Source organism: Schistocerca serialis, chromosome 2, assembly GCF_023864345.2.
Source record: "Schistocerca serialis cubense isolate TAMUIC-IGC-003099 chromosome 2, iqSchSeri2.2, whole genome shotgun sequence".
Classification (NCBI taxonomy): domain Eukaryota; kingdom Metazoa; phylum Arthropoda; class Insecta; order Orthoptera; family Acrididae; genus Schistocerca; species Schistocerca serialis.
In genome coordinates, this window is record NC_064639.1 from 70,405,644 (window position 1) to 70,429,031 (window position 23,388).

The following is a 23,388-nucleotide window of genomic DNA, read 5'->3' on the forward strand; positions in this document are numbered from 1 at the left end:
AGAACTTCTCCTGTGGGTCCAGGTTTAGATTCCGATGCTTCACCTCAGTTAACTGTATCCCTTGAACCTTCTTATTGACGATGAAACACAGAAATTGCATTCGAATTTAATACAAAAGGCACAATGCCGACTTAAGTACAAGAGGACTGACACTCTAACTTTCTATGATTTGAACCTCTCCTGTTAGCCCAATTTTAGATTCCGATGCTTCACCTCAGGTTTACTGTATCCCTTGGACCTTCTTATTGATGATGAAACTCAGAAGTTGCATCCGAATTTAATACAAACGGCACAATGACGACTTATGTACAAGAGGACTGACACCCTTATTTTCTATGATTTGAACCTCTCCTGTGAGTCCAGTTTTGGATTGCGATGCTTCACTTCAGGTTTACTGTATCCCTTGGACCTTCTTATTGACGATGAAACACAGATATTGCATTCGAAATTAATACAAAGGGCACTATGCCGACTTAAGTACAAGAGGACTGACACTCTCACTTTCTATGATTTGAACCTCTCCTGTGGGTCCAGGTTTAGATTCCGATGCTTCACTCCAGGTTTACTGTATCCCTTGAACCTTCTTATTGACGATGAAACACAGAAATTGCATCCGAATTTAATAAAAAGGCACAATGCATACTTAAGTACAAGAGGAGTGACACTCTAACTTCCTATGATTTGGAACTCTCCTGTGAGTCCAGTTTTAGATTCCGATGCTTCACTACAGGTTTACTGTATACCTTGGAACTTCTAATTGACAATGAAACACAGTAATTGCATCGGAATAAAAGTTCAAAAAGCACAATGCCGACTTAAGTACATAAGGACTGACAGTCTAACATTCTATGATTTGAACCTCTCCTGTGAGTCCAGGTTTTGATTCCGACGCTTCACTTCTGCTTTACTGTATCCCTTGGACCTTCTTATTGACGAGGAAACACAGAAATTGCATCCGAATTGAATACAAAAGGCACAATGCCGACTTCAGTACAGGAGGACTGACACTCTAACTATCTATGATTTGAACCTCTCCTTAGAGTCCAGTTTTAGATTCCGATTCTACACTTCAGGTTTACTGTATACCATGGACCTTCTTAATGACGATGAAGCACAGAAATTGCTTCGGAATGAAATTGAAAAGACATGATGCCGACTTAAGTACAAAATGACTGACGCTTAAATTTTCTATGATTTGAACCTGTTATGTGAGTCCAGTTTTAGAATTCGATGATTCACTTCTGGTTTACTGTATCCCTTGGACCATCTTATTGACGATGAAACACAGAAATTGCATCCGAATGTAATACAAAAGGCACAATGCCGACTTAAGTACAAGAGGACTGACACTCTAACTTTCTATGATTTGAACCTCTCCTGTAAGTCCAGTTTTAGAATCCGATGCTTCACTTCAGGTTTACTGTATCCCTAGGACCATCTTATTGACGATGAAACACAGAAATTACATCGGAATTAAATTCAAAAGGCACAAGGCCGACTAAAGTACAAGAGGGCTGACACTCTAACTTTCTATGATTTGAACCTCTCCGGTGAGTCCTGTTTTAGAATCCGATGCTTCACCTCACGTTTACTGTATCTCTTGTGCCTTCTTATTGATGATGAAACGCAGAAATTGCATCCGATTTTCATACTAAAGGCACAATGCCGACTTAAGTACAAGATGACTGACACTCTAACTTTCTATGATTTGAACCTCTCCTGTGAGTCCAGTTTTAGATTCCGATGAGTCACTTCAGGTTTACTGTATCCCTTGGCCCTTCTTATTGACGATGAAACACAGAAATTGCATCGGAATTTAATACAAAAGGCACAATGCCGACTTAAGTACAAGAGGACAGACTCTCTCACTTTCTATGATTTGAACCTCTCCGGTGAGTCCAGTTTTAGATTCCGATGCTTCACTTCAGGTTTACTGTATCCCTTGGACCTCCTTATTGACGAGGAAACACAGAAATTGCATCCGAATTTAATACAAATGTCACAATGCCGACTTAAGTACAAGAGGACTGACATTCTAACTTTCTATGATGTGAACCTCTCCTGTGAGTCTAGTTTTAGATTCCGATGCTTCACTTCAGGTTCACTGTATACCTTGGACCTTCTTATTTGCGACGAAACACAGAAATTGCATCGGAATTATATTCAAAAGGCACAATGCCGACTTAAGTAGAAGAGGACTGACACTCTAACTTTCTAGGATTAGAACCTCTCCTGTGAGTTTAGTTTTAGTTTCCGATGCTTCACTTCAGGTTCACTGTATCCCTTGGACCTTCTTATTGACGATGAAACACAGAAATTTCATCCGAATTTAATACAAAAGACACAATGACGACTTCAGTACAAAAGGACTGACACTCTAACATTCCATGATTTGAATCTCTCCTGTGAGTCCAGTTTTAGATACCGATGCTTCACTTCAAGTTTTCTGTATACCTTGGACCTTCGTATTGACGACGAAACACAGAAATAGCATCGGAATTAAATTCAAAAGGCACAATTCCGACTTCAGATCAAGAGGACTGACTTTCTAAATATCTATGATTTGAACCTCTCCTTTGAGTCCAGTTTTAGATTCCGATGCTATACTTCAGGTTTACTGTATACCATGGACCTTCTTATTGACGATGAAGCACATAAATTGCATCGGAATGAAATTGAAAAGCCACAATGCCGACTTAAGTACAAGATGACTGACGCTCTAATTTTCTATGATTTAAACCTGTCCTGTGAGTCCAGTTTTAGTATCCGATGATTCACTTCAGGTTTACTGTATCCCTTGGACCTTCTTATTGACGATGATACACAGAAATTGCATCCGAATTTAATACAAAAGGTACAATGCAAACTTAAGTACAAGAGGACTGACACTCTAATTTTCTACGATTTGAACCTCCCCTGTAAGTCCAGTTTTAGAATCCGATGCTTCACTTCAGGTTTACTGTATCCCTTGGACCATCTTATTGACGATGAAACACAGAAATTGCATCGCAATTAAATTCAAAAGGCACAAGGCCGACTAAAGTACAAGAGGACTGACACTCTAACATTCTATGGTTTGAACCTCTCCGGTGAGTCCTGTTTTAGAATCCGATGCTTCACCTCAGGTTTACTGTATCCCTTGTGCCTTCTTATTGACGATGAATCACAGATATTGCATTCGAAATTAATACAAAGGGCACAATGCCGACTTAAGTACAAGAGGACTGACACTCTAACTTTCTATGATTTGAACCTCTCCTGTTAGCCCAGTTTTAGATTCCGATGCTTCACCTCAGGTTTACTGTATCCCTTGGTCCTTCTTATTGATGATGAAACTCAGAAGTTGCATCCGAATTTAATACAAACGGCACAATGACGACTTATGTACAAGAGGACTGACACCCTAACTTTCTATGATTTGAACCTCTCCTGTGAGTCCAGTTTTGGATTCCGATGCTTCACTTCAGGTTTACTGTATCCCTTGGACCGTCTTATTGACGATGAATCACAGATATTGCATTCGAAATTAATACAAAGGGCACAATGCCGACTTAAGTACAAGAGGACTGACATTCTCACTTTCTATGATTTGAACCTCTCCTGTGGGTCCAGGTTTAGATTCCGATGCTTCACTTCAGGTTTACTGTATCCCTTGAACCTTCTTATTGACGATGAAACACAGAAATTGCATCCGAATTTAATAAAAAGGCACAATGCCTACTTAAGTACAAGAGGAGTGACACTCTAACTTCCTATGATTTGGAACTCTCCTGTGAGTCCAGTTTTAGATTCCGATGCTTCACTACAGGTTTACTGTATACCTTGGAACTTCTAATTGACAATGAAACACAGTAATTGCATCGGAATAAAAGTTCAAAAAGCACAATGCCGACTTAAGTACATAAGGACTGACAGTCTAACTTTCTATGATTTGAACCTCTCCTGTGAGTCCAGTTTTTGATTCCGACGCTTCACTTCTGGTTTACTGTATCCCTTGGACCTTCTTATTGACGAGGAAACACAGAAAGTGCATCCGAATTGAATACAAAAGGCACAATGCCGACTTCAGTACAGGAGGACTGACACTCTAACTTTCTATGATTTGAACCTCTCTTTTGAGTCCAGTTTTAGATTCCGATTCTACACTTCAGGTTTACTGTATACCATGGAACTTCTTAATGACGATGAAGCACAGAAATTGCTTCGGAATGAAATTGAAAAGACATGATGCCGACTTAAGTACAAAATGACTGACGCTTAAATTTTCTATGACTTGAACCTGTTATGTGAGTCCAGTTTTAGATTCCGATGCTTCACTTCAAATTTACTGTATACCTTCGATCATCTTATTGACGATGAAACACAGAAATTGCATCGGAATTAAATTCAAAAGGCACAATGCCAACTTCAGTACAAGAGGACTGACACTCTAACTTTCTATGATTTGAACATCTCCTGTTAGCCCAGTTTTAGATTCCGATACTTCACTTCAGGTTTACTCTAACCCTTGGACCTTCTTATTGGTGATGAAACACAGAAATTGCATCCGAATGTAATACAAACGGCACAATGCCGACTTAAGTACAAGAGGACTGACACCCTAACATTCTATGATTTGAACCTCTCCGGTGAGTCCAGTTTTAGATTCCGATGCTTCACTTCAGGTTTACTGTATCCCTTGGGCCTCCTTATTGACGAGGAAACACAGAAATTGCATCCGAATTTAATACAAATGTCACAATGCCGACTTAAGTACAAGAGGACTGACATTCTAACTTTCTATGATTTGAACCTCTCCTGTGAGTCTAGTTTTAGATTCCGATGCTTCACTTCAGGTTTACTGTATCCCTTGGACCTTCTTATTGACGACGAAACACAGAAATTGCATCCGAATTTAATACAAAAGGCACAATGCGGAATTAAGTACAAGAGGACTGACACTCTAATTTTCTATGATTTGAACCTCCCCTGTAAGTCCAGTTTTAGAATCCGATGCTTCACTTCAGGTTTACTGTATCCCTTGGACCATCTTATTGACGATGAAACACAGAAATTGCATCGCAATTAAATTCAAAGGCACAAGGCCGGCTAAAGTACAAGAGGACTGACACTCTAACATCCTATGGTTTGAACCTCTCCGGTGAGTCCAGTTTTAGATTCCGACGCTTCACTTCAGGTTTACTGTATCGCTTGTACCTTCTTATTGATGATGAAACACAGAAATTGCATGCGAATTTAATAAAAAGGCACAATGCATACTTAAGTACAAGAGGAGTGACACTCTAACTTCCTATGATTTGGAACTCTCCTGTGAGTCCAGTTTTAGATTCCGATGCTTCACTACAGGTTTACTGTACACCTTGGAACTTCTAATTGACAATGAAACACAGTAATTGCATCGGAATAAAAGTTCAAAAAGCACAATGCCGACTTAAGTACATAAGGACTGACAGTCTAACTTTCTATGATTTGAACCTCTCCTGTGAGTCCAGTTTTTGATTCCGACGCTTCACTTCTGGTTTACTGTATCCCTTGGACCTTCTTATTGACGAGGAAACACAGAAATTGCATCCGAATTGAATACAAAAGGCACAATGCCGACTTCAGTACAGGAGGACTGACACTCTAACTATCTATGATTTGAACCTCTCCTTTGAGTCCAGTTTTAGATTCCGATTCTACACTTCAGGTTTACTGTATACCATGGACCTTCTTAATGACGATGAAGCACAGAAATTGCTTCGGAATGAAATTGAAAAGGCACGATGGCGACTTAAGTACAAAATGACTGGCGCTTAAATTTTCTATGATTTAAACCTGTTATGTGAGTCCAGTTTTAGAATTCGATGATTCACTTCTGGTTTACTGTATCCCTTGGACCATCTTATTGACGATGAAACACAGAAATTGCATCCGAATGTAATACAAAAGGCACAATGCCGACTTAAGTACAAGAGGACTGACACTCTAACTTTCTATGATTTGAACCTCTCCTGTAAGTCCAGTTTTAGAATCCGATGCTTCACTTCAGGTTAACTGTATCCCTAGGACCATCTTATTGACGATGAAACACAGAAATTACATCAGAATTAAATTCAAAAGGCACAAGGCCGACTAAAGTACAAGAGGACTGACACTCTAACTTTCTATGATTTGAACCTCTCCGGTGAGTCCTGTTATAGAATCCGATGCTTCACCTCAGGTTTACTGTATCCCTTGTGCCTCCTTATTGATGATGAAACGCAGAAATTGCATCCGATTTTCATACTAAAGGCACAATGCCGACTTAAGTACAAGTAGACTGACACTCTAACTTTCTATGATTTGAACCTCTCCTGTGAGTCCAGTTTTAGATTCCGATGCTACTCTTCAGGTTTACTGTATCCGTTGGACCATCTTATTGATGATGAAACACAGAAATTGCATCCGAATTTAATACAAAAGGCACAATGCCGACTTAAGTACAAGAGGACTGACACTCTAACTTTCTATGGTTTGAATCTCTCCTGTGAGTTAAGTTTTAGATTCTGATGCTTCACGTAAAGTTTACTGTGTACCTTGGACCTTCTTATTGACGATGAAACACAGAAATTGCGTTGGAATTAAATTCAAAAGGCGCAATGCCGACTTAAGTAGAAGAGGACTGACACTCTAACTTTATATGATTTGAACCTCTCCTTTGTGTCCAGTTTTAGATTCCGATGCTACACTTCAGGTTTACTGTATACCATGAACCTTCTTATTGACGATGAAGCACAGAAATTGAATCGGAATGATATTGAAAAGGCACAATGCCGACTTAAGTACAAGATGACTGACGCTCTAATTGTCCATGATTTGAACCTGTCCTGTGTGTCCAGTTTTAGAATCCGATGATTCACTTCAGGTTTACTGTATACCTTGAACCTTCGTATTGACGATGAAACACAGAAATTGCATCCGAATTTAATACAAAAGGCAAAGTGCCGACTTAAGTAAAAGAGGACTGACACTCTAACTTTCTATGATTAGAACCTCTCCTGTAAGTCCAGTTTTAGAATCCGATGCCTCACTTCAGGATTACTGTATTCCTTGGACCATCTTACTGACGATGAATCACAGAAATTGCATCGTAATTAAATTCAAAAGGCACAATGCCGACTTAAGTACAAGAGGACTGACACTCCAACTTTCTATGTTTTGAACCTCTCCTGTGAGTCCAGTTTTAGATTCCGATGCCTCACTTCAGGTTTGCTGTATCCCTTGGACCTTCTTATTGACGATGAAACACAGAAATTGCATCCGAATTTAATACAAAAGGCGCAATGCCGACTTAAGTAGAAGAGGACTGACACTCTCACTTTCTATGATTTGAACCTCTCCTGTGAGTCCAGTTTTAGATTCCGATGCTTCACTTCAGGTTTACTGTATCCCTTGGACCTTCTTATTGACGATGAAACACAGAAATTGCATTCGAATTTAATCCAAAAGGCACAATGCCGACTTAAGTACAAGAGGACTGACACTCTCACTTTCTAAGATTTGAACCTCTCCTGTGGGTCCAGGTTTAGATTCCGATGCTTCACTTCAGGTTTACTGTATCCCTTGAACCTTCTTATTGACGATGAAACACAGAAATTGCATCGGAATTTAATACAAAAGTCACAATGCCGACTTAAGTACAGGAGGACTGACACTCTAACTTTCTATGATTTCAATCTCTCCTGTAGGTCCAGTTTTGGATTCCGATGCTTCACTTCAAGTTAACTGTATACCTTGGACCTTATTATTGACGATGAAACACAGATATTGCATCGGAATTAAATTCAAAAGTCACAATGCCGACTTCAGTACAAGAGGACTGACACTCTAACTTTCTATGATTTGAACCTCTCCTGTGAGTCCAGTTTTAGATTCCGATGCTTCACTTCAGGATTACTGTATCCCTTGGACCTTCTTATTGACGACGAAACACAGAAATTGCATCCGAATTTAATACAAAAGGCCCAATGCCGATATAAGTACAAGAGGAGTGACACTCTCAATTTCTATGATTTGAACCTCTTTTGTGATTCCAGTTTTAGATTCCGATGCTTCACTTCCGGTTTCCTGTATATCTTGGACCTTCTTAATGACGATGAAACACAGAAATTGCATCCGATTTTAATACAATAGGCACAATGCCGACTTAAGTACAAGAGGACTGACACTCTCACTTTCTATGATTTGAAGCACTCCTGTGAGTCCAGTTTCAGATTCCGATGCTTCACTTCAGGTTTCCTGTATACCTTGGACCTTCTTATTGACGATAAAAAACAGAAATTGCATCCGAATTTAATACAAAAGTCACAATGCCGACTTAAGTACAAGAGGACTGACACTCTCACTGTCTATGGTTTGAACCTCTCCTGTAAGTCCAGTCATAGATTCAAATTTTTCACATCAGATTTACTGTATCCGTTGGACCTTCTTTTTGACGGTGAAGCACAGAAATTGCATCGGAATTAAATTCAAAAGGCTCAGTGCCGACTTAAGTACAAGAGGACTGACACTCTACCAATCTATGTTTTGATCAGTCCTGTGAGTCCAGTTTTAGATTCCGATGCTTCACTTCAGGTTTACTGTATCCCTTGGACCTTCTTATTGACGATGAAACACAGTAATTGCATCCGAATTAAATTCAAAAGGCACAATGCCGACATAAGTACAAGAGGACTGACACTCTAACTTTCTATGATTTGAACCTCTCCGATGAGTACAGTTTTAGATTCCGATGCTTCACTTCAGGTTTACTGTATCCCTTGTACCTTCTTATTGATGATCAAACACAGAAATTGCATCCGAATTTAATACAAAAGGCACAAAGCCGACTTAAGTACAAGAGGACTGACACTCTAACTTTCTATGTTTTGAACCTCTCCTGTGAGTCCAGTTTTAGATTCCGATGCCTCACTTCAGGTTTACTGTATCCCTTGGACCTTCTCATTGTCGATGACACACAGAAATTGCATCCGAAGTTAATACAAAAGGCGCAATGCCGACTTATGTACAAGAGGACTGACACTCTCACTTTCTATGATTTGAACCTCTCCTGTGAGTCCAGTTTCAGATTCCGATGCTTTACTTCAGTTTTCCTGTATACCTTGGACCTTCTTATTGACGATGAAACACAGAAATTGCATCCGAGTTTAATACAAAAGGCACAATGCCGACCTAAGTTCAAGAGGACTGACACTCTAACTTTCTATGATTTGAACCTCTCCTGTGAGTCCAGTTTTAGATTCCGATGCTTCACTTCAGGTTTACTGTATCCCTTGGACCTTCTTATTGACGATGAAACGCAGAAATTGCATCCGAATTTAAACCAAAAGGCACAATGCCGACTTAAGTACAAGAGGACTGACACTCTCACTTTCTAAGATTTGAACCTCTCCTGTGGGTCCAGGTTTAGATTCCGATGCTTCACTTCAGGTTTACTGTATCCCTTGAACCTTCTTATTGACGATGAAACACAGAAATTGCATCGGAATTTAATACAAAAGGCACAATGCCGACTTAAGTACAAGAGGACTGACACTCAAACTTTCAATGATTTCAATCTCTCCTGTAAGTCTAGTTTTAGATTCGGATGCTTCACTTCAGGTTTACTGTACACCTTGGACCTTCTTATTGACGATGAAACACAGAAATTTCATCCCAATTAAATTCAAAATGCACAATGCCGACATAAGTACAAGAGGACTGACACTCTAACTTTCTGTGATTTGAACCTCTCCTGTGAGCCCAGTTTTAGATTCCGATGCTTCACTTCAGGTTCACTGTATCCCTTGGTCCTTCTTATTGACGATAAAACACAGAAATTGTATCCGAATTAAATACAAAAGGCACAATGACGACTTAAGTACAAAGGGACTGACACGCAAACTTTCTGTGATTTGAACCTCTCCTATGAGTCCAGTTTCAGATTCTGATGCTTCACTTCAGGTTCACTGTATCCCTTGGACATTCTTATTGATGATGAAACACAGAAATTGTATCCGAATTTATTACAGAAGGCAAATTGCAGACATAAGTACAAGAGGACTGACACTCTCACTTACTATGATTTGAACATCACCTGTGAGTCCAGTTTTAGATTCCGATGCTTCATATCAGGTTTCCTGTATCCCTTGGAACTTCTTATTGACGATGAAACACAGAAATTACATCCGAATTTAATACAAAAGGCACAATGACGACTTAAGTACAAAACTACTGACACTCTAACTTTCTGCGATTTGAACCTCTCCTGTGAGTCCAGTTTTAGATTCCGATGCTTCACTTCAGGTTCACTGTATACCTTGGACTTTCTTATTGACGATGAAACACAGAAATTGCATCGGAATTAAATTCAAAAGCCACAATACCGACTTAAGTTCAAGAGGACTGGCACTCTAACTTTCTATGATTTGAACCTCTCCTGTGAGTCCAGTTTTTGATTCGGATGCTTCACTTCAGGTTTACTGAATACCTTGGACCCTCTTATTGACGATGAAACACAGAAATTGCATCGGAATTAAATTCAAAAGGCACAATGCCGACTTAAGTACAAGAGGACTGACACTCAAACTTTCAATGATTTGAACCTCTCCTGTGAGTCTAGTTTTAGATTCGGATGCTTCACTTCAGGTTTACTGTACACCTTGGACCTTCTTGTTGACGATGAAGCACAGAAATAGCTTCGGAATTAAATTCATAAGGCACAAAGCCGACTTAAGTAGCACAGAACTGACACTCTAACTTTCTGTGATTTGAACCTCTCCTGGGAGCCCAGATTTAGATTCCGATGCTTCACTTCAGGTTCACTGTATCCCTTGGACCTTCTTATTGATGATGAAACACAGAACTTGCATCCAAATTTAATACAAAAGGCACAATGCCGACATAAGTACAAGAGGACTGACACTCTCACTTTCTATGAATTCAACCTCTCCAGTGAGTCCAGTTTTAGGTTCCGATGCTTCACTTCAGGTTTCCTGTATACCTTGGACCTTCTTATTGACGATGAAACACAGAAATTTTATCCGAATTAAATACAAGACACACAATGACGACTTAAGTACAAAGGGACTGACACGCAAACTTTCTGTGATTTGAACCTCTCCTATGAGTCCAGTTTCAGATTCTCATGCTTCACTTCAGGTTCACTGTATCTCTTGGACATTCTTATTGATGATGAAACACAGAAATTGTATCCAAATTTAATACAGAAGGCAAATTGCAGACTTAAGTACAAGAGGACTGACACTCTCACTTTCTATGATTTGAACATCACCTGTGAGTCCAGTTTTAGATTCCGATGCTTCATATCAGGTTTCCTGTATCCCTTGGAACTTCTTATTGACAATGAAACACAGAAATTACATCCGAATTTAATACAAAAGGCACAATGGCGACTTAAGTACAAAACTACTGACACTCTAACTTTCTGCGATTTGAACCTCTCCTGTGAGTCCAGTTTTAGATTCCGATGCTTCACTTTGGGTTCACTGTATACCTTGGACTTTCTTATTGACGATGAAACACAGAAATTGCATCGGAATTAAATTCAAAAGCCACAAAGCCGACTTAAGTACAAGAGGACTGACACTCTAACTTTCAATGATTTGAACCTCTCCAGTGAGTTTAGTTTTAGATTCCGATGCTTCCCTTTCAGGTGTACTGTATCCCTTGGACCTTCTTATTGACGATGAAACACAGATATTGCATCCGAATTTAATACAAAAGGCACAATGACGACTTAAGTACAAAAGGACTGACACTCTAATTTTCTGTGATTTGAACCTCTCCTGTGAGTCCAGTTTTGGATTCCGATGCCTCCCTTCAGGTTCACTGTATACCTTGGACCTTCTTATTGACGATGAAACACAGAAATTGCATCGGAATTAAATTTAAAAGGCACAATGCCGACTCAAGTACAAGCGGACTGACACTCTAACTTTCTATGATTTGAACCTCTCTTGTGAGTCCAGTTTTAGATTCGGATGCTTCACTTCAGACTCACTGTATACCTTGGACCTTCTTATTGACGATGAAGCACAGAAATTGTTTTGGAATTAAATTCAAAAGGCACAATGCCGACTTAAGTAGCAGAGGACCGACACTCTAACTTTCTTTGATTTGAACCTCTCCTGTGAGTCCAGTTTTAGATTCCGATGCTTCACTTCAAGTTTACTGTATCCCTTGAAACTTCTTATTGACGATGAAGCACAGAAATTGCATCCGAATTTAATACAAAAGGCACAATGACGACTTAAGTACAAAGGGACTGACACGCAAACTTTCTGTGATTTGAACCTCTCCTGTGAACCCAGTTTCAGATTCCGATGCTTCACTTCAGGTTCACTGTATACCTTGGACCTTCTTATTGACGATGACACACAGAATTTGCATCGGAATTAAATTCAAAAGGCACAATGCCGACTTAAGTACAAGAGGACATACACTCAAACTTTCTATGTTTTCAACCTCTCCTGTGAGTCTAGCTTTAGTTTCGAATGCTTCACTTCAGGTTTACTGTACACCTTGGACCTTCTTATTGACGATGAAGCACAGAAATTGCTTCGGAATTAAATTCAAAAAACACAATGCCCACTTAAGTAGCAGAGAACTGACACTCTAACTTTTTATGATTTGAACCTCACTGTGAGTTCAGGTTTAGATTCCGATGCTTCACTTCAGGTTTACTGTATCCCTTGGACCATCTTATTGACGATGAAACACAGAAATTTCATCCGAATTGAATTCAAAAGGCACAATGCCGACATAAGTACAAGAGGACTGACACTCTAACTTTCGGTGATTTGAACCTCTAATGTGAGCCCAGTTTTAGATTCCGATGCTTCACTTCAGGTTCACTGTATCCCTTGGTCCTTCTTATTGATGATGAAACACAGAACTTGCATCCAAATTTCATACAAAAGGCACAATGCCGACTTAAGTTCAAGAGGACTGACACTCTCACTTTCTATGAATTCAACCTCTCCAGTGAGTCCAGTTTTAGATTCCGATGCTTCACTTCAGGTTTCCTGTATACCATGGACCTTCTTATTGACGATGAAACACAGAAATTGCATCCGAATTAAATTGAAAAGGCACAATGCCGACTTAAGTACAAGGGGCTGACTCTCTAACTTTCTATGATTTGAACCTCTCCTGTTAGTCCAGTTTTAGATTCCGATGATTCATTTCAGGTTTACTGTATCCCTTGGACATTCTTATTGATGATGAAACACAGAAATTGCATCCGAATTTAATACAGAAGGCAAATTGCACACTTAAGTACAAGAGGACCGACACTCTCACTTTCTATGATTTGAACATCACCTGTGAGTCCAGTTTTAGATTCCGAAGCTTCATATCATGGTTTCCTGTATCCCTTGGAACTTCTAATTGACAATGAAACACAGAATTTGCATCCGAATTTAATACAAAAGGCACAATGCCGACATCAGTACAAGAGGACTGACACTCTCACTTTCTGTGATTTGAACCCCTCCTGTGAGTCCTATTTTAGATTCCGATGCTTCACTTCAGGTTCACTGTATACCTTGGACCTTCTTATTGACGATGAAGCATAGAAATTGCTTCGGAATTTAATACAAAAGGCACAATGCCGACTTAAGTACAAGAGGACTGACACTCTCACTTTCTATGATTTGAACCTCTCCTGTGAGTCCAGTTTTAGATTCCGATGCTTCACTTCTAGTTTACTGTATACCTTGGACTTTCTTATTGACGATGAAACACAGAATTTGCCTCGGAATTAAATTCAAAAGGCACAATGCCTACATAAGTACAAGTGGAGTGACACTCTATCTTTCTATGATTTTAACCTCTCCCGTGAGTCAAGTTTTAGATTCCGATGCTTCACCTCGGGTTTACTGTATGCCTTGGACCTTCTTATTGACGATGAAACACAGAAATTGCATCCGAATTCAATACAAAAGGCACAATGCCGACTTAAGTACAAGAGGACTGACACTCTTACTTTCTATGATTTGAACCTCTCCTGAGAGTCCAGTTTTAGATTCCGATGCTTCACTTTGAGTCTACTGTTTACCCTCGACCTTCTTATTGACGGTGAAACAGAAAAATTGCATCCACATTTAATAAAAAAGGCACAATGCCGACTTAAGTACAAGAGGACTGACACCCTCACTTTCAATGATTTGAACCACTCCTGTGAGCCCAGTTTTAGATTCCGATGCTTCACTTCAGGTTTACTCTATCCCTTGGACCTTCTTGTCGCTGATGAAACACAGAACTTGCATCCGAATTTAATACAAAAGGCACAATGCCGACTTAAGTACAAGAGGACTGACACTCCCACTTTCTATGAATTCAACCTCTCCTGTGAGTCTAGTTTTAGATTCCGATGCTTCACTTCAAGTTTCCTGTATACCTTGGACCTTCTTATTGACGATGAAACACAGAAATTGCATCCGAATTAATTTCAAAAGGCACAATGCCGACTTAAGTACAAGAGGACTGACTCTCTAACCTTCTATGATTAGAACCTCTCCTGTGAGTCCAGTTTTAGATTCCGATGATTCACTTCAGGTTTACCGTATCCCTTGGACATTCGTATTGATGATGAAACACAGAAATTGCATCCGAATTTAATACAAAGGGCACAATGCCGACTTAAGTACAAGTGGACTGACACTCTCACTTTCTATGATTTGAACCTCTCCTGTGGGACCAGTCTTAGATTCCGAAGCTTCACTTCATGTTTCCTGTATACGTTGGACCTTCTTATTGACGAAGAAACACAGAAATTGCATCGAATTAAATTCAAAAGGCACAATGCCGACATAAGTACAAGAGGACTGACACTTTAACTTTCTATTATATGAACTTCTCCTGTGAGTCCAGTTTTAGATTCGGATGCTTCACTTCAGGTTTACTGTATACCTTGGAACTTCTTATTGACGATGAAGCACAGAAATTGCTTCGGAATTAAATTCAAAAGGCACAATGCCGACTACAGTTGCAGAGGACTGACAGTCTAATTTTCTTTGATTTGTACCTCCACTGTGAGTCCAGTTTAAGATTCCGATGCTTCATATCAGGTTTCCTCCATACCTTGGACCTTCTTATTGACGATGAAACTCAGAAATTGCATCCGAAAATAATACAAAATGCACAATGCCGACTTAAGTACAAGAGGACTGACACTCTCACTTTCTATGATTTGAACCTCTCCTGTGTGTCCAGTTTTAGATTACGATACTTCACTTCAGGTCTACTGTATCCCTTGAACCTTCTTATTGACGATGAAACACAGAAATTGCATCGGAATTAAATTCAAAAGGCACAATGCCGACTTAAGTACAAGAGGACTGACTCTCTAACTTTCTATGATTTGAATAACTCCTGTGTGTCCAGTTTTAGATTCCGATGCTTCACTTCAGGTCTACTGTATCCCTTGACCCTTCTTATTGACGATGAAGCACAGATGTTGGATCCGAATTTAATACAAAAGGCACAAAGCTGACTTAAGTACAAAAGGACTGACACTCTAACTTTCTATGTTATGAAACTATCCTGTTAGCCAGTTTTAGATTCGGATGCTTCCCTTCAGGTTTACTGTATACCTTGGTCCTTCTTATTGACGGTGAAACACAGAAATTGCATCCGAATTTAATACAAAAGGCACAATGCCGGCTCAAGTACAAGAGGACTGACACTCTCACTTTCTATGATTTGAACCTCTCCTGTGAGTCCAGTTTTAGATTCGGATGCTTCACTTCAGGTTTACTGTATACCTTGGACTTTCTTATTGACGATGAAGCACAAAAATTGCTTCGGAATTAAATTCAAAAGGAACAATGCCGACATAAGTACAAGAGGACTGACACTCCAACTTTCAATGATTTGAACCTCTCCTGTGAGTCCAGTTTTAGATTCCGATGCTTCACTTCAGGTTTACTGTAACCCTTGGATCTTGTTATTGACGATGAAACACAGAAATTGCATCCGAATTTAATACAAAAGGCACAATGACGACTTAAGTACAAAAGGACTGACACTCTAATTTTCTGTGATATGAAACACTCCTGTGAGACCAGTTTTAGATTCCGATGCTTCACTTCAGGTTCACTGTATACCTTGGACCTTCTTATTGACGATAAAACACAGAAATTGCATCGGAATTAAATTCAAAAGGCACAAAGCCGACTCAAATACAAGCGGACTGACACTCTACTTACTATGATTTGAACCTCTCTTGTGAGTCCAGTTTTAGATTCGGATGCTTCACTTCAGGTTCACTGTATACCTTGGACCTTCTTATTGACGATGAAGCATAGAAATTGCTTCGGAATTAAATTCAAAAGGCACAATGCCGACTTAAGTAGCAGATTACTGACACTCTAACTTTCTATGATTTGAACCTCTCCTGTGAGTCCAGTTTTAGATTCCGATGCTTCACTTCTAGTTTACTGTATACCTTGGACTTTCTTATTGACGATGAAACACAGAATTTGCCTCGGAATTAAATTCAAAAGGCACAATGCCTACATAAGTACAAGTGGAGTGACACTCTATCTTTCTATGATTTTAACCTCTCCCGTGAGTCCAGATTTAGATTCCGATGCTTCACCTCGGGTTTACTGTATGCCTTGGACCTTCTTATTGACGATGAAACACAGAAATTGCATCCGAATTCAATACAAAAGGCACAATGCCGACTTAAGTACAAGAGGACTGACACACTTACTTTCTATGATTTGAACCTCTCCTGAGAGTCCAGTTTTAGATTACGATGCTTCACTTTAGGTCTACTGTATACCCTCGACCTTCTTATTGACGGTGAAACAGAGAAATTGCATCCAAATTTAATAAAAAAGGCACAATGCCGACTTAAGTACAAGAGGACTGACACTCTCACTTTCTATGATTTGAACCACTCCTGTGAGCCCAGTTTTAAATTCCGATGCTTCACTTCAGGTTTACTGTATCCCTTGGACCTTCTTGTCGCTGATGAAACACAGAACTTGCATCCGAATTTAATACAAAAGGCACAATGCCGACTTAAGTACAAGGGGACTGACACTCTCACTTTCTATGAATTCAACCTCTCCTGTGAGTCTAGTTTTAGATTCCGATGCTTCACTTCAAGTTTCCTGTATACCTTGGACCTTCTTATTGACGATGAAACACAGAAATTGCATCCGAATTAATTTCAAAAGGCACAATGCCGACTTAAGTACAAGAGGACTGACTCTCTAACTTTCTATGATTTGAACCTCTCCTGTGAGTCCAGTTTTAGATTCCGATGATTCACTTCAGGTTTACTGTATCCCTTGGAAATTCGTATTGATGATGAAACACAGATATTGCATCCGAATTTAATACAAAGGCACAATGCCGACTCAAGTACAAGAGGACTGCACTCTCACTTTCTATGATTTGAGCCTCTTCTGTGAGTCCAGTTTAAGATTCCGATGCTTCCTATCAGGTTTCCTCTATACCTTGGACCTTCTTATTGACGATGAAACACAGAAATTGCATCCGAATATAATACAAAATGCACAATGCCGACTTAAGTACAAGAGGACTGACACTCTCACTTTCTATGATTTGAACCTCTCCTGTGTGTCCAGTTTTAGATTCCGATGCTTCACTTCAGGTCTACTGTATCCCTTGAACCTTCTTATTGACGATGAAGCACAGATGTTGGATCCGAATTTAATACAAAAGGCACAAAGCTGACTTAAGTACAAGAGGACAGACACGCTAACTTTCTATGAATTGAACCTCTCCTGTGAGTCCAGTTTTAGATTCCGATGCTTCACGTCAGGTTTACCGTATACCTTGGACCTTCTTATTGACGGTGAAACACAGAAATTGCATCCGAATTTAATACAAAGGGCACAATGCCGACTTAAGTACAAGTGGACTGACACTCTCATATTCTATGATTTGAACCTCTCCTGTGGGTCCAGTCTTAGATTCCGAAGCTTCACTTCATGTTTCCTGTATTCGTTGGACCTTCGTATTGACGAAGAAACACAGAAATTGCATCGGAATTAAATTCAAAAGGCACAATGCCGACTTAAGTACAAGAGGACTGACACTTTAACTTTCTATTATATGAACCTCTCCTGTGAGTCCAGTTTTAGATTCGGATGCTTCACTTCAGGTTTACTGTATACCTTGGAACTTCTTATTGACGATGATGCACAGAAATTGCTTCGGAATTAAATTCAAAAGGCACAATACCGACTTCAGTAGCAGAGGACTGACAGACTAATTTTCTTTGATTTGAACCTCCACTGTGAGTCCAGTTTTAGATTCCGATGCTTCACTTTAGGTTTACTGTATACCTTGGACCTTCTTATTGACGATGAAACACAGAAATTGCATTCGAATTAATTTCAAGAAGGCACAATGCCGACTTAAGTACAAGAGGACTGACTCTCTAACTTTCTATGATTTGAACCTCTCCTGTGGGTCCAGTTTTAGATTCCGATGCTTCACTTCATGTTTCCTGTATACCTTGGACCTTCTTATTGACGAAGAAACACAGAAATTGCATCCAAATTAAATTCAAAAGGCACAATGCCGACTTAAGTACAAGAGGACTGACTCTCTTACTTTTTATGATTTGAACGTCTCCTGTGAGTCCTATTTTAGATTCCGATGATTCACTTTAGGTTTACTGTATCCCTTGGCCCTTCTTATTGATGATGAAGCACAGAAATTGCATCTGAATTTAATACAAAAGGCACAATGCCGACTCAAGTAAAAGAGGAATGACACTCTCACTTTCTATGATTTGAGCCTTACCTGTGAGTCTAGATTAAGATTCCGATGCTTCATATCAGGTTTCCTGTATACCTTGGACATTCTTATTGACGATGAAACACAGAACATGCATCCGAATTTAATACAAAAGGCACAATGCCGACTTAAGTACAAGAGGACTGACACTCTCACTTTATATGATTTGAACTTCTCCTGTGAGTCCAGTTTTAGGTGAACATGCCTCACTTCAGGTTTACTGTATCCCTTGGACCTTCTTATTGACACTGAATCACAGAATTTGCATCGGAATTAAATTCAAATGGCACAATGCGACTTAAGTACAAGAGGACTGACACTCTAACTTTCTATGATTTGAACCTCTCCTGTGAGTCCAGTTTTAGATTCCGATGCATCACTTCAGTTTTACTGTATCCCTTGACATTCTAATTGACGATGAAACACAGAAATTGCATCGGAATTAAATTCAAAAGGCACAATGCCGATATAAGTACAAGAGGACTGACACTCTCACTTTATATGATTTGAACTTCTCCTGTGAGTCCAGTTTTAGGTGAACATGCCTCACTTCAGGTTTACTGTATCCCTTGGACCTTCTTATTGACACTGAATCACAGAATTTGCATCGGAATTAAATTCAAATGGCACAATGCCGACTTAAGTACAAGAGGACTCACACTCTAACTTTTTATGATTTGAACTACTCCTGTGAGTCCAGTTTTAGACTCCGATGCTTCACTTCAGGTTTACTGTATACCTTGGACCTTCTTATTGACGATGAAGCACAGAAATTGCATCGGAAATAAATTCAAAATGCACAATGCCGACTTAAGTACAAGAGGACTGACACCCTCACTTTCTATGATTTGAACCTCTCCTGTGAGCGCAGTTTTCGATTCCGATTCTTCACTTCAGGTTTACTGTATCCCTTGGACCTTCTTATTGATGATGAAACACAGAACTTGCATCCGAATTTAATACAAAAGGCACAATGCCGACTTAAGTACAAGAGGACGGACACTCTCACTTTTTATGAATTCAACCTCTCCTGTGAGTCCAGTTTTAGATTCCGATGCTTCACTTCAGGTTTCCTGTATACCTTGGACCTTCTTATTGACGATGAAACACAGAAATTGCATCCGAATTAATTTCAAAAGGCACAATGCCGACTTAAGTACAAGAGGACTGACTCTCTAACTTTCTATGATGGAACCTCTCCTGTGAGTCCAGTTTTAGATTCCAATGTTTCACTTCAGGTTTACTGTATGCCATGGACATTCTTATTGATGGTGAAACACAGAAATTGCATCCGAATTAAACACAAAATGCACAATGCCGACTTAAGTACAAGAGGAATGGCACTCTCACTTTCTATGATTTGAGCCTTACCTGTGAGTACAGTTTAAGATTCCGATGCTTCATATCAGGTTTCCTGTACACCTTGGACATTCTTATTGAAGATAAACACAGAAATTGCATCCGAATTTAATACAAAAGGCACAATGCCGACTTAAGTAGCAGAGGACTGACACCCTAAATTTCTATGATTTTAACCTCCACTGTGAGTCCAGTTTTAGATTCCAATGCTTCACTTCAGGTTAACTGTATCCCTTGGACCTTCTTACTGACGATGAAACACAGAAATTGCATCCGAATTTAATACAAAAGGCACAATGCCGACTTAAGTACAAGAGGACTGACACTCTCACTTTCTATGATTTGAACATCTCCTGTGAGTCCAGTTTTAGGTTTCGATGCTTCACTTCAGGTCTCCTGTATACCTTGGACCTTCTTATTGACAATGAAACACAGAAATTGCATCCGAATTAAATTCAAAAGGCACAATGCCGACTTAAGTACAAGAGGACAGACACTCTAACTCTCTGTGATTTGAACCTCTCCTGTTAGTCCAGTTTTAGATTCCGATGCTTCACTTCAGGTTCCCTGTATACCTTGGACCTTCTTATTGACGATGAAACACAGAAATTGCATCGGAATTAAATTCAAAAGGCCCAATGCCGACTTAAGTAGTAGAGGACTGACACTCTAACTTTCTATGATTTGAACCTCTCCTGTGAGTCCAGTTTTAGATTCCGATGCTTCTCTTCAGGTTTACTGTATCCATTTTACCTTCTTATTGACGATGAAGCACAGAAATTGCATCGAAATTAAATTCAAGAGGCACAATGCCGACTTAAGCACAGGAGGACTGACACTCTAACATTGTATGATCTGAACATCTCCTGTGAGTCCAGTTTTAGATTCCGATGCTTCACCTCCGGTTTACTGTATACCCTGGACCTTCTTATTCACGATGAAGCACAGATATTGCATCGGAATTAAATTCAAAAGGCACAGTGCCGACATAAGTACAAGAGGAGTGAAACTCTAAATTGCTATGATTTGATCCTCTCCTGTGACTCCAGTTTTAGATTCCGATGCTTCACCACAGGTTTACTGTATCCATTGGACCTTCTTATTGACGAAGAAACACAGAAATTGCATCCAAATTAAATTCAAAAGGCACAATGCCGACTTAAGTACAAGAGGACTGACTCTCTAACTTTCTATGATTTCAACCTCTCCTGTGAGTCCTATTTTAGATTCCGATGATTCAGTTTAGGTTTACTGTATCCCTTGGACCTTCTTATTGATGATTGAACACAGAAATTGCATCCGAATTTAATACAAAAGGCACAATGCCGACTCAAGTACAAGAGGACTGACACTCTCACTTTCTATGATTTGAACCTCTCCTCTGAGTCCAGTTTTAGCTTCCGATGCTTCACTTCAGGTTCACTGTATACCTTGGACCTTCTTATTGACGATGAAACACAGAAATTGCATCCGAATTTAATACAAAAGGCACAATGCCGACTCAAGTACAAGAGGACTGACACTCTCACTTTCTATGATTTGAACCTCTCCTGTGAGCCCAGTTTTAGATTCGGATGCTTCACTTCAGGTTTACTGTATACCTTGGACTTTCTTATTGACGATGAAGCACAGAAATTGCTTCGGAATTAAATTCAAAAGGCACAATGCCGACTTAAGTACAAGAGGACTGACACTCTAACTTTCTATGATTTGAACCTCTCCTGTGAGTCCAGTTTTAGGTTCCGATGCTTCACTTTTGGTTTCCTGTATACCTTGGAAATTCTAATTGACGATGAAACACAGATATTGCATCCGAAATTAATACAAAAGGCACAATGCCGACATAAGTACAAGAAGACTGACACTCTCACTTTCTATGAATTGAGCCTCTCCTGTGAGCCCAGTTTTAGATTCCAATGATTTACTTCAGGTTTACTGTATCCCATGGACATTCTTATTGATGATGAAACACAGAAATTGCATCCGAATTTAATACAAAAGGCACAATGCCGACTTAAGTACAAGAGGAATGACACTCTCACTTTCTATGATTTGAGCCTTACCTGTGAGTCCAGTTTAAGATTCCGATGCTTCATATCTGGTTCCCTGTATACCTTGGACATTCTTATTGACGATGAAACACAGAACATGCATCCGAATTTAATACAAAATGCACAATGCCGACTTAAGTACAAGAGGACTGACACTCTTACTTTCTATGATTTGAACATCTCCTGTGAGTCCAGTTTTAGGTGAACATGCCTCACTTCAGGTTTACTGTATCCCTTGGACCTTCTTATTGACACTGAAACACAGAATTTGCATCGGAATTAAATTCAAAAGGCACAAAGCCGACTTAAGTACAAGAGGACTGACACTCTAACTTTCTATGATTTGAACCTCTCCTGTGAGTCCAGTTTTAGATTCCGATGCTTCACTTCAGGTTTACTGTATCCCTTGACATTCTAATTGACGATGAAACACAGAAATTGCATCGGAATTAAATTCAAAAGGCACAATGCCGATATAAGTACAGGAGGACTGACACTCTAACTTTCTATGATTTGAACTTGTCCTGTCAGTCCAGTTTTAGATTCCGATGCTTCACATCAGATTTACTGTATACCTTGGACCTTCTTATTGACAATGAAACACTGAAATTGCATCGGAATCAAATTCAAAAGGCACAATGCCGACTTAAGTACAAGAGGACTCACACTCTAACTTTCTATGATTTGAACCTCTCCTGTGAGTCCAGTTTTAGACTCCGATGCTTCACTTCAGGTTTACTGTATACCTTGGACCTTCTTATTGACGATGAAGCACAGAAATTGCATCGGAATTAAATTCAAAATGCACAATGCCGACTTAAGTACAAGAGGACGGACACTCTCACTTTCTATGAATTCAACCTCTCCTGTGAGTCCAGTTTTAGATTCCGATGCTTCACTTCAGGTTTCCTGTATACCTTGGACCTTCTTATTGACGATGAAACACAGAAATTGCATCCGAATTAATTTCAAAAGGCACAATGCCGACTTAAGTACAAGAGGACTGACTCTCTAACTTTCTATGATTGGAACCTCTCCTGTGAGTCCAGTTTTAGATACCAATGTTTCACTTCAGGTTTACTGTATGCCATGGACATTCTTATTGATGGTGAAACACAGAAATTGCATCCGAATTTAATACAAAATGCACAATGCCGACTTAAGTACAAGA